General features: G+C 44.5%; 1 protein-coding gene across 2 annotated transcripts in view; it reads left to right on the top strand.

Annotated features, from left to right (window-relative positions):
• Positions 1 to 12,594, top strand: part of PASD1 (PAS domain containing repressor 1) — a 115,540-nt gene that overhangs the window by 8,206 nt on the left and 94,740 nt on the right. The window contains exon 1 of one of the 2 annotated variants that reach the window (XM_069015415.1): positions 2,615 to 2,902. The exons of the other annotated variant lie outside the window; for it this stretch is intronic. The gene's annotated coding sequence lies outside the window, so the exon portion shown is untranslated. Of the gene's footprint in view, positions 1 to 2,614; positions 2,903 to 12,594 lie in introns of those variants that run through there. 2 annotated transcript variants of the gene reach the window in all.

The following is a 12,594-nucleotide window of genomic DNA, read 5'->3' as shown; positions in this document are numbered from 1 at the left end:
AGCCAGAGCTAAAAGCCTTTTTCTGTATAAATCTAAAGCCAGACTATCTATGGATTCCTGTTAAAAGGGTTTTTGAGATTTTGCAGCACTTCTGTTTTCTTGGAACTCTCCAAAGCAAGTATGCTTCTGTGAATGGAGTTCTTGATAGGTGAACCTGCAGAAGAGCAAGTGACTGTGATCTGTACAGCAAAGGTTTAAGAGAACATACATCTGCAAAAATGAAAGATGAAAGCAACCTAGACCATTAATTTCACATTTTCTAATGGAGAAAAACACTTTGAGCGGATACAGCATGTGGAAGGAAGAAGAAAAACACCACCATTGGCAGAATTGGGAAGTTGAACTATGTGTTGAAGCTCAGAGTTTGAAGGCTCCAGAGGGTAATTCACACTCCTGCCTTACAGCTCAGTCAGAATTATGGCTGCAAGTGCAGTGAGCACCAAAAGCTTATGTGAGAATTCTGCCAAAAATATGCTGGGCAGCTCTATGAATAGGCAAGGAATGTCTTTAGTTTGACAGGTAATATTTACTTTCTCCCATCCTATCTCCAGACAACTGCAAGAGAAAAGTACTGTGATTCACTGCAGGCCAGTAGGCCAAGAGAGATTTTTACATTTCTCTGACAGAGTGGATTTCAGTTGGCTTCAGTGGACACGGTTTCATGGACACTAGCACCAGGACTGACACAAGTGTGAGTCAGGCGGGGTTTTCTTTTGGGTGGATTTCCCTTGGCTGGTATTGACAGCTTTCCTTAATTTGATTTTCATAAACGATGTGTTGGTTTGGTATAGTCCTGTGCATGAGCTGAATGTAGTATTCCAAATTTAAGACTGCAAGGTAAACAAATTGCCAATGCAAAAGGCAGTCTCAGAGACTTCCAAAGCCTTCTCATGATAAAAGTAATTTCAAAGTAAAAATCTGTGTGCTGAAAAATATTTAATTTCACAGAAAAGTAATTTAAGCAGCATGTATTTTGCAGTTTGATGGTTTCCATATAACACAGTATTAGTTTTCGATTTTCATTTGTAGGTGTCTGCTCATTAAGCAAGATCTTCTTTACAAAGTATAGGCGCTGTTTAAATGCTTTAGGGGATGAGTATATTTATTATGAGCTGATAATCCTTGTAACTTGTTACATTAAAATATAAATGGATTATATTCTGATGAGAAGCATGAAAGTGATTACTAAACTGTGGAAATAAATGTGCTAGAACCCTAAATAGTGTAATAATCCTCTAAGGGGAAATTGCACCTCATTCATTTATAATGGTATTGTGATTGGCTTTGTTTTAGTCCAACTTTTGAGTCAATGCCTCCATGAAATTCTCATGACTTGCCTTCCAAAATGACATCAAAGATGAAAGGAGAAAAACAGTCTTGACAAAACCAGGTCACTACATCATCAAGAGCAGAGTGGGCTGAGCAGCTCTGCTTCCTAAATCAAAGCACTGCTGTGCTCCCATTAGCGTGTCACAAGTGCTGTTCTCTGCAGTGAGGGACCAAAAAGTGTCACAACTGCAGAAAAAGGGCTGAAGGCTCCGGCCAAAGCCTGGTGCCTGTCTCCTCAGAGCACTGCTAAGCTGCGATGAAGATGTGGAGGTCCTCAAGGTATCCCTTTTGGGGGATGTCCTGGTCCCAGCTATACTTTGTAGCCAGGAATGCACAAGGAATGAGGGGGAGTAGTGAGTCCTTTGTGCCTAGATCAAGCAAAAATCCCAGCAAGGGTTCTGAGGTGTTCTGCCAGCCCTGTCCTTCCAGAAAAGCAGAGGTCCTTTCATAGTCTTGGCTAAACTCCCAGGTCTGGGAGAGACTAAGGGTCTTCTAAAGGATACAAATCTGGACTGTGAGAGAAATTTATCGTCCAGAAGCCCATCTCAGTCTGTCTTCAGAGCAAGGAACTTTCAAGAAACCATCATCTCCCTCTCCTGCCTCAGTTCCTGCGTATCTCCAGAAGACCTGTCCATTGAGAGACAGAGAGGGGAATTTGAATAGGCACACAGGGCCATGCAGGCTGCTTTGAAATTGCCATTTGGTCAAAATAACTCCATGTACAGTTTGGCTGTCTGCAGTGGTGGGGTGGGACCTGGAGTACGCTCAGGAACAGGACTCTCCTCCTGGATCCTGTGTGGCTGTATCCTCCAGACTTTTTTGTAAAGGGCCAATATAGTGTCTATAGCCAAAACTTAACGAGATAATTATAGCTGGCAGGGCTTGGTAATTAATGTCTAGTACAACCTACTGTAACATACTGCTGCTTTTACATGTGTTTTGTGCAAAGTGGGAGTGCTGAGGCGTGCTCGTTTGCTGCTGTCTGATGGGGAGAGGGTGACAAATCCTCCAGGAAGAAGGAAATGTGCTTCCCATCTTTTGGGATTTTAATTAAATTAACTGCAGTGGCAGAAATGGCAAAGTGCCAGGGCTTCTCCTGTCACTGAGCAAGCACTTTGCAGAGAGGCAGCCTGGGCACAGGAGGCTCATACAGGTGTCTGTGTTCAAGAACAGCATCTGTTCTGGCTAACAAGCCTCGCTCTGTGTTGCTAATTTACTTATTGAAGAAGAGACCTTCACCTGTGTCTGTGACCATGTGGGTGCAAGGGTTTGGTGTTCCCGCGTGAGTAGCAGCAGGAGCACATGGTCTCTGGCAGGTTTCATTAAAGCCATCTAACAGCATATGCAGCAAGTGCTAATGGAAGCCACATGGCATAAGCTTTGCTCTTTCTATGGAATACCTCAGAGAAGATTTAGCAGAAGCAAAGACCTATTCTGGGGCTTGCAATGTCATGCTGTGCAATGTCTCCTAATGCAGCTACTACTGCCTGCTGAAACCTGGAGTCTGCTCCTGCACTTGAGATCCAGAGTTTCCCTGGCTGCACCTTGTTGGTAGAGACATCCCAGTTTCCAGGTGATGTAGCTCACAGAGAGGTTCAGATCAGCTGCCTCTCCCCACAGGCTTCTCTTGACACCTTGCAAGTGCTGCAGGGGCATGGAGAGGAGGCACCTGGGCATATGTGGGTCCGTGTCTCAGGGGAGACTGTGACAGTACAAAGCAAATGCCATGCACAAGCTGCATCTGCCCTGATCCAACAGGTCATCCAGAGGAGGAAACTGGGGGAGGAAAAGAGAAACGTACTTTTTTTAGTGTTAGGAAGGCTTGCCTATTTTTACCTCCATGCAAAATAGATGACTTCTATCACCTGGGACTTCTCTGTGTAGGATTTTGAGCAGAGCAAGCTAATAATGACTGTGTCTCATTGGGATTTAAGATGGAATTCTTGCTTCTTGGTGTAAATAGAAGGTGATAGCGTAGCATGTAGGAGGTCTTTAATCTTCTAGATTTATTACATTTTGTAGGCTTATAATTTTTTTTAAAGCTTTTTGTTTCATCTTGAGCAGTGACAGAGGCAAGCAGGTAACTGAGGGTACACACAGAGCATTTTGATGGGACTTTTTCCTGAATTCATCTGAAGCCAAGCCCCCTGTGACCAGAGCCCCACCCTCTCATCTGCATTTCATAAGGGTATTACCACTGTAATTAATAGGACTTGTATAACAGTACCTAATTAAAGTCTGATCATATAGTGTAAATTTAACTTGATTATTGTTAGCCTCAGTGAACTCTGCAGGAGATTAATCCTGGTGATTCACTCAGCACAGAGAGCAACAGCAGCAGCTCTGCGGAGGACCAAAATATTAGCGAACAGCAATGCTCTGTGCCCCCAAACCCTGCAAGGTAGGTCTGGGTACTGACGGTAGCACCGGTGTCAGGGAGGGGTCTGTGCTGGGACAGGAGTCTCCCCATTTTCAAATTGTTTAAAAGCCACTGGGATGCCAGCAGGCTTCTACGGCGCCGTTCTTAAAATCACTGAATAAGGAGTCTGTGAGAGGATTATGGCTTACATAAGAGTTTTATGTCTGTCCTAAAGCTGCAGCCCTATGCATTTGTGCGCTGCATAGTGTGGCTGCCAGTGATTCATGGACACCAGAATGTCCTGAATGACTACAAGCCACATTTTGTTTAAGTTTATTACTGATACAGGACCTGGTCCCAGTCTTATGAAAGCTGGTGTCGTTTAGTCTGTGGGACGAGAGTAGAGGCAAAAATGTTATATTTTTTATATTAATTACTGCATACTAAAATGCTGTATGCTTTGCTTCTGCACATTGTGCTGGAGAATTCTTTGCTAAAAAAACAAATAAGCCTTTGGTAAAATAATAGGGTTTTCTCTGTATGTAGTTCTGAAGTACAGGGCATGGGGTTTGTCCTGTCTTTGGCTGAGCACATCTGTTTGTTTGCTGCTAATAATAGTTTAATCAATGGGGCTGATTCCTGTATATTCTCTGTCTGACAGTAGCCCTGAAGACCCAGATGGCAGCAAGAAAAGGTCTCTTGTATGTGTCACTTTTTCATTCTTTTTTTTTTTTTTTTTTTTTTTTTTTTTTTTTTTTTTTGGTAGTTGTGGCTTAATTAAAAGCAAAGAGAAAGTTTTACTCCTGTTTGCATGAATGGTCACATCAAACGGTACAGGAAAATCTAGGCCAAGCTGCTTTCAGTGGGCTAAGGAACATTATACCATTGCACCGCTTCCTTTCATAGTAGCAATGCCTCTTAATAAACGTCAGGCACCTTCTGAACTTTCTTTGAAACCGTTACCTTTGCTTTCCACAAGTACCCCGTAGCCCACCTTGCCCCCCCGGCTCACTGTGGCACGGCTGTTGTTAGGAGATGTGTCCGTGTGGGATGGGAAGGAGAGGGATGTGCGCGGGGTGCATCCTCGCTGCCTGCAGAAACGGTGCCGGTTATATAACGCCCTCGCTGGGTAACGAGGTGAAACTCTGTCAACTCTTCTGCAGGAGCTTTCAGAGGGTTTGGGGCTGCTGGCTGGCTGAAGGGTAAGTCAGGGATGTGTTCCTCAGGGGGGACTGTGTGTTGGGGTGCACACGCAGGTGTCAGTGTGTATAGTGCTGAACAGGGGCTCCAGCATTAATGACTGAGATGTGGGTGCAGGCAATGGTACCTCAAGCAAACACGGCCACTCAGCACCTTGCCTGAAACAGATCATTTTAGGGTATTGCTACTTTGTGAAACAGCTGTGTAATTTGTCTATGCTGTTTGTCTGTTTTCCTCTAACATGCCTGAAACTCAAGTAAAAATAAGCTGTGCTTAAGCCACAATGGCTTTCCTTTAATAGTGGTAATAATACTTTGTGAGAGAAGGCTGTGCTCAGGCAGCTTTGTATCAAATGATCCAGGATGCTGATACTATTCAGAATGTAACTTGCTGGAGCTTTGCTGTTGTTCTTTGCACTTGCTGTCATTTCTTTGCACTTGCAGACTTGTACCTGCTGTGTTTGCTTGTCCGAGTGCAACTGTTCGTGTTGACTGATGAGTGCATGCTGGATGATTGTGTCCATGAGTGCTGGATATCCATGTCTGTTTTAAGACTGAGACTACAGGTCTGGATGTGCTTGCCACTGTCATGGAAGAGTTACTTGTATGCATAGCTACTGTCAAATGTGCATCTCAGAGCAGAAAGCAATCTTGGTTTGCAACAAGATGAACAAAAGGAATGCCTGAGCTTTTCAGGGTTACATTGTGGAAGCTGTGTTTTCACTGTGAGTGCTGTATGTGCTTCAAGTACCTGGGAGTTACTGGGGGAACTGGTTCCTTACAGAGATGGAAGGGCTGTGGGGAGGGGCTGTGCATCCACAGCTCAGGCAGCTGTGAGCTCAGAAGATTCCAGCAGCGAGAAACGGAGCCCAAATGAACCTAAATAAGCAAGGGATCTGAATTATTCACAAACAGAAATGCTTGTTCCTGAATAGTCAGGTGTCTGAATCCGGAGCAGCCTCAGGCCGTGGGACTGGCATTGTGAGGGTGAGTGTTGTCCTAAAATGACCTGTGCAACAGAAAAATTGGTTGGTAGGAGATACAGGCTCATATTCCCCTGGGACTGAGAATCTCTTCTACTCAATTTTTAGACTCTTTTTTTTGTTATCATCTAAAAGGCACTTCATGCCACAATTCCTGTCACTTTGGCTTTTGCATTTGTTCCTTGTGATATTCAGATGGAATAGCAGCCTACCAGGGCCCACATCCTATATCCTATCTCATCTTTGTTCTCCTTCTGCTGCTGTGCTTGAGTCCAGTGGTCCCATAGGTCTGGCTGGTCCCTTGGTGGTTGTGTGGCCTTTGTGTGAGGAGATGGGTGTAAGCACAGGGGGACTTAACCTGAGGGCAGCGAGTCGCTCCAGACTTAAGGGAGCTGCACAAGGACTGGTTGCCACGCTGGATCTCTGGGGTCATGGGCAGTCAGATGTGTGGTGGCCCCTTCTTTTGCATCTCCCCATTGCTAGGGCTTCTGGTGTGCTGCAGAAGTTTTGAAGGGAGCAGCTCCCTGATGTTTTGTACCCCCAACCAGGCACCTGGAAGGGGTGCAGCAGGGGGAGCTGGAGCTGTTGGCCACAGTGTCCAGGACTCGGACCCCAGAAGGGGAAATGAGCTGATGAAGTCTCATCTTGGTGGCAGGTGTGGCACATAATCATCTTTGCACCAGGGGAGGTGGTTTCTCTGTGCTGCAGAAACACCCTGCTGCTTGGGGGAAGATTGCTGGTTCTGCCAGAACGGTAAAGACAGCAATGGGGTCAGGCCATCCAATGCTGCAAACTCCCAAGCATTGTGTACATCAGTGAGGATAGGTAGATTGCCATAAGTGGCCATAGATAGAGAAATATCACATAGCTGCCTAGTTTTTCATACATGATCACTGAGGTGCTGGTGGCTTTGTAACTTTTGCAGCCCCATAGCTGAGCCCTCAGGGTCATGATTGCTGCCTGCAGGTGGTGAGCCTTGCCCTATATATCAAGCAGACTTCTCTGTGCACATGCCTATGTTTGATTACCATTATGAGACAGATAAAAAATTTAAAATGTCATTACAACGTGGTGTGGGATTTGCAGTCTAACTGCAAACCTCCTGTTGGTGAAACTGCTCCAAGTTTGTCTGAACTTTACCGCTGGACAGTTGGTGTCCTCTAGGAGCTGCTCTCTGAGCAGGCTGATGTGGCTTGTTTTGTTTGTCACTGACTTGCCTGGGTATGTCAGTGTCAGCACCTCTCCTGAGACTTTCCTATGGTGGAAATTCTGCCTGGTTAAAACTCCTACAATCCAGATGCCTCTGCAAGAGCAGTGCTAGGCGTGCTTTGCCCAAGGAGTAACATCCTTCTTGAAGGAGAGTTATTTTGATGTGGACAAGGGTCATTAGGACTGCGCTGACTTCCTGATGTTGGTACCTGTTCTGAGAATGGGTGCTGATCCCACCTTACCAACATAAAGCCATTTGATGCACTTTGCAGTAAAATGACCCTCTGGTGCTTATAAACCTTTCAGGCTATTAAAATGGCCTTAAACCCTACTGTGTTTCTTGCTTTAGCTTGGAGCTGGCTCAGAGCTGGGTTTGACTGGCAACTCAGCCACTGCTTGCAGTTTAAGTTTCTTGGGATGGGGTGATGGATCCCTGCCCTCTCCCAGTCCTGTCCCCCTGCTGCTTTTGGTACAGGCTGAGCCCTGAGAGTTTAGCTCCAAGCTGCAGCCGGTGACATTCTCGACATGCAAACCTCAGCAGCAGGATCAGAGCCATGTTTCTCAAATTGACAAAGAAAATAAAGGCTTTTATTCTGGGGGGAGGAGAGAACAAGAATGATTCCAAACATTCTAATAAGCCCCTAAAGTAAATAACTAAATGTTCTTCCATTTCGGTGTAGCTCTCGGAAAATTTCCCAGGATGTCTTTAAAGAGCTCATTGTAAAATAGTGGGATGTTCTTTTCCCACAGGTGTATGTTAAAACAAAAACATTTCACTTGGAATTATTATAGAATTACCTGGTCTTGGGATTACTATGAAGAGCTTTGGGAAATCATTCACCTGGGCTGCATTACCAGGGAAGTGCTGCTGCCATGCAGGTCCATGGTTTGTATAGCAGGGGAGGCAGAGGTTCAGAATATGATCTTCCCTGGCTTTAAATGGGAAATTGTAGGGATTCTATTTCATCAGTGAAATTGGTTCTGTTCTTTAACTTGAATTTTTTAGAATACAAAGGGAGGCTTTACTACAAATGGTATTGTTTGCAACAACCTCATGGACCCGCCAATTTTTTTCTAGCTGAAGTATTTTGTTGCAGGAATCAACAGAGAATTACTTCCAAACTTGTTTTAACATTGTAACACAGACACCTGTACATAAGAAGCAGAGGTCTTCCTCTGTTTGCATCCTTCTTTGTCTACCTGGAAGAGCAGTCTGGCCCTTCCCTGCTGCCACAGAGCACCTTGAGGAAGGTGCTGAGCCCTGTCAGGGAAAAGGAGCACTGGTACTGATTGCTTGGGGAGCTGAGCCCAAGGCAGACCAATGAATTGTATTGTTTTCATTGACTTGGGTAGCGTTTTTATTAATTACCATTCCCTTCACAGACTCAGGGACCAGAGTAATAAAGGTAATGAAGGATGAGTAATAAAGGCAAGCACAGATGCTTATCTATCCTAGTCCCTCTAACATGCCAGTCCATTGAACCTGTTCACTGTTTGGACCTCATCTTAGTTAGAATTTGATTTTGAATCTCCATACGTGTGTGAATTGGGAACTCCCCTGCTCAAAGCCCTGCTTCAGCTGTCTGGAAAATACTGTGCCAGGCTGTATGGTTATTAATAAGCTGATTTTGCTAGGAGAATGGAGCACCATGTCTGAGCTCTTGTGCAGGGCAGGCTAATGATATTGGACAGTGAGCAACTGTCACTTTTGCTAAATCTGTCATATTGCGAGTAAGCTGCTTACAGCATGCAGTGAAGATGGGCAGAAAGACAGGCTAATCCACCTTAGGGCTCTACCCAAACTGAAATTTGGAGTCTGCTTTTCTCAAGAACGCTGTTGTCCCTTGGAAACTGTTGTCTCAGAAGCACAAAGAAAGCTAAGGATCTGAACAGGCATCAATTTTGCTGAATAAACTCCATCTGTGTGTCTGCTCAAGGTCTTCTAAATCCTCATTCCTGAGGAACAGAAGCAACACAGAATTTTTCAGAAAACATATCCTTGTACATTGCTGAAAAATGCAACACAGATTTGGAAGCAAATCTGAGTATTTGCAAATCTGAGGAGGAAAAGGGGAATGAGACCTAGTCAGCAGTACTGGACTCTCAGCAAAGCTTTCATGGGTGGGAGCTGTGGAAGTAGCACACAGAGGCTCTTGGTTGTCTCTTTCTGTTACCAGTGCGGCCAGATGCCAATTCCCAACCTAGAGACCCCACTGGAACCTCATCTGCAGCAGTGTGAGTGCAGTCTGTGGGCTCTGCAATGGCTCTGTGATGTGTTTGGAGAGGTTGGAAGATGGATGTGGGCACCCACTTCTGCTAACACCTTCCTGCACCACCTCCCACTGAGCCCTAGGCTGTTCTTCCCTGTTGCTGCTTTAGGCATGATTGTCCCTTCGTGCTTCTGTGGTAGAAAAGCAGTGTATTTGTCCCAGGTTTCTCTCTCTCTTTTTACAAGTGAGACTTCACCTGTTCACAACATGTTTTTCAGAAACAATCCCCCATTTTGGCCTCATTTGGCCAAAGTGCGTAGCAGTTCCTTGAATTTGAGTAGATAAATAATCATGTTGATGGAGTTGCTGCTTAATATTAAACTAAGTCTGTTGCTGAATCAGGTCCTTGATCTTTGGCAACCTTTGTGCTACAAAAGTATTTATAAGTGTAAACATTAGATTGTAGATGCAGTTTCTTGAGATAACGCTGCAGCATATGGGGCACAGGGCTGAACTTTATGGGGCAATAAAACTCAATGCTGAACACTGGGAATTGTTTCCTCTTTGCAGGCCTTTATCTCTGCTTTTAACAACTGTTCCTCCATGGCATTTAGTAGTGTTTAAGAATATCTTCATTCCCCTAAAATTTGTCCTGTCACCTGTGCAGTGCTCCACAGGCAGAAGGTGTTTGCTGGTACTATTGTCTTTCCTGTGGTTGCAGGAGAAGTTCCAGATGAGATTGGAATACTGTATTAAGCTGGGACAGTAGATCATGCATAGGGTTTGAAGGCTGTCAATTACAGTATGCATTTTGCAATGATGAGGCTGTACAAAATATGCTTGCAATGAGCTTCAGGAGATCCCCAGCTTTGTGGCTCCCCACAAGGGGATCCACAGTGGTCAAAGGTAGAGAGGTGCCTGCATGACTTACAGCTTAAGAAATTACAGCTTAGGAAAACAAGACAGGAAAGTGGGTTTAAATGCTATCAGAAAAAGGAGATAGGAGATAAATTAAATGGCTTATTAAAATCATTCAGAGGTAGGGCTCTAGGTTCAGTGTAGAATTCCTGCCTGTCAGCCCACCAATGCTAACAGTAATCAGAAGCCTCCAAGATACAGAGCTGAGGTCCCTCCTTTTCCTGTAGATACCAGGGAGCATGTGAAACTCATTGATGGCCATCATAGGCAACAGGTTGTGCCACCAAGGATAACAATTCATGAATAGCTGGTTTAAGACCAAAGAAGGCAGTTCCGTCTTCTGCTCCCTGCAGTCTCCGCTGCATTGGCACAGTAGTGGCGAAGTAGTTGAAAGCCGATCGTTATAAAATGTCTCTCCAAGCGTTAGCTGTCAACCATGCAAGCATGATTTTTCACACAAAGGAAGTTGGGTGTGGCAGAAGCGCCTTTCCAAGGGTGAGATTTGCTTGAGCTGGTCATGAAACTGCACCCTGAGGGCTGCTGAATCAGGTTGCTTGTAAAAGTCAAGAGTATTTTGATGTACAAGATGTTTATGTTCCCTCTTGAAGTGTTATAATGAGGATACAGCGATAGCATCAGGGCAACGGGGTCACAGAGTGGAGCCCTTGGAAAGCGCATGCCTGGCTCCTCTGGTGCTTACCTGGGAATGTGTTTTGGTTACCGACTGCTAAACATAGCAAAGCTGCAGCTGCGTTATCATTCTACTGAATGTCAAAAAGTTTGTTGTGTCTTACTGGAGAGCACATCACTGTGGCCTTAACCAGCTCTAATATAGAGGCTGTTGAAAAGCACGGCTCTGTTACCATCACAGTCCTTTTATTTATTTTTACCTTCAGGAGGAAGTATTTGTTGAAATTAACTTCTAGTTCCCCAAAGATGAAGACGTTTCTAGTTGGAATGGTATCTATGAGTACATGTAACTTTTTTTAAGGGTAGAAAAATGTTTTCTGGTAGGGTTATACAATTTGGTTTGTATGTTCTCTGCAGTCTTCACCACCATAGAATCGGGTGAGGGGTTTCAGATGGTTTTAGCAATAGCTTAGGAGATGATGGACAGTCTAAGGTTTTGAATACTCTTTAGATGATACCTTAGTATGAGGCCTATGAGGATGAGAATGCTGCACTGCCACAGGAGAGATCCAATGAGGCATTTATGCCTAAAAAACACTCCCCAAATTAGCCTGCCTACCAGACAGGGGCTCCACCTTGAAGGCATTGTTGGGGAACCCATGAAAAGTGCTGGAGAGCACCCCAAACAAGTGATTTCTTGGAAACTGGATCCTTTTCAGGCATTTCAGTTTGGATGTCCTGAGCCACTTGTCAGAATTTTAATAGTATTTACCTCAAGTGAATCTGACTGTGGGCATTGGGGTTTTTTTGAGGAGTTTAGTTTTAAATAACATTTCCCCTCTCTAGATCTTTATCATTGTTAGAAGGGATCTCAGTCTGATTGCATGTGAGTTATTACTGGCTCTCACAGGCATGGCTGTGTTTATACAAGTCAGGATTTTTTCCTGGAAGGTGGGAAGGTAATCGTTGCTCCCCTGGCACATTATGGGGAACAGTTCTGCAGCCTGGCTTTGCCTCACTCACTTACCTTAAGTTCTCATTGGGTTCTACCAGAGAGTATTTCTGCAGTTCTGACAATCTGGTGTCCTCCATGTCAGGCTAAAGCTGTTAATTTTATTTGGGGTGGTTTCATTTGGTTGGTTTTGGCAAGGAGGTCTGAGGTTGGTTTGACCTTTTTGAGCTGGACGCTGTGGTTAAGTCTTCTTCCTAAAGGTGCTAACCAAGGAAACTGAGCCATGTTAGAAATAACACAAATACCATTTTCAGTCTTGCTTCTGGTGAGAGATAACTGCTGGAACACAAAAGTTGTGATTGAATTTTTCTGTTGTGCAGCAGCACTTTGTTGAACAGGGATGAACCTAAGCATGAGTTCAGTTTCACTACAGCACTTGCTGAGTAAAGGTCTAAGTTAATAACATCAAGTAACAGCTGGTGCCAGAAGCGCTTTCAACTATGTAGGAAATTTAAGACTTTATTTCTCAAATACACAAGCCCATTGCACTGCAATGCCAAGAGGAAAATTTTACTTTGCATTTGCCAAAGCTGAAATTTGGTGGTTGCAATGAATCTGCTTTGCAGTAACAGTGCACTGGGTGACAGTGCTGTTGGAACAGAAGCTACCACTGGTGTTTGGAAACAGCCCTTGTATGGAAGAAAAAAAGGCTATTAAGACATTCTTCTGTGAAATAGCTCCAGACAAAGCATTGAGCACACGGCAGTGTGTAGGAGAAGAAAAATGTGCATTAAGGCTTCTTTAT

Source organism: Aphelocoma coerulescens, chromosome 4A (genome assembly GCF_041296385.1).
Source record: "Aphelocoma coerulescens isolate FSJ_1873_10779 chromosome 4A, UR_Acoe_1.0, whole genome shotgun sequence".
In the NCBI taxonomy this organism is placed as follows: domain Eukaryota; kingdom Metazoa; phylum Chordata; class Aves; order Passeriformes; family Corvidae; genus Aphelocoma; species Aphelocoma coerulescens.
Note: the sequence above shows the minus strand (reverse complement) of the source record. Positions and strands in the feature narration are given on the sequence as shown.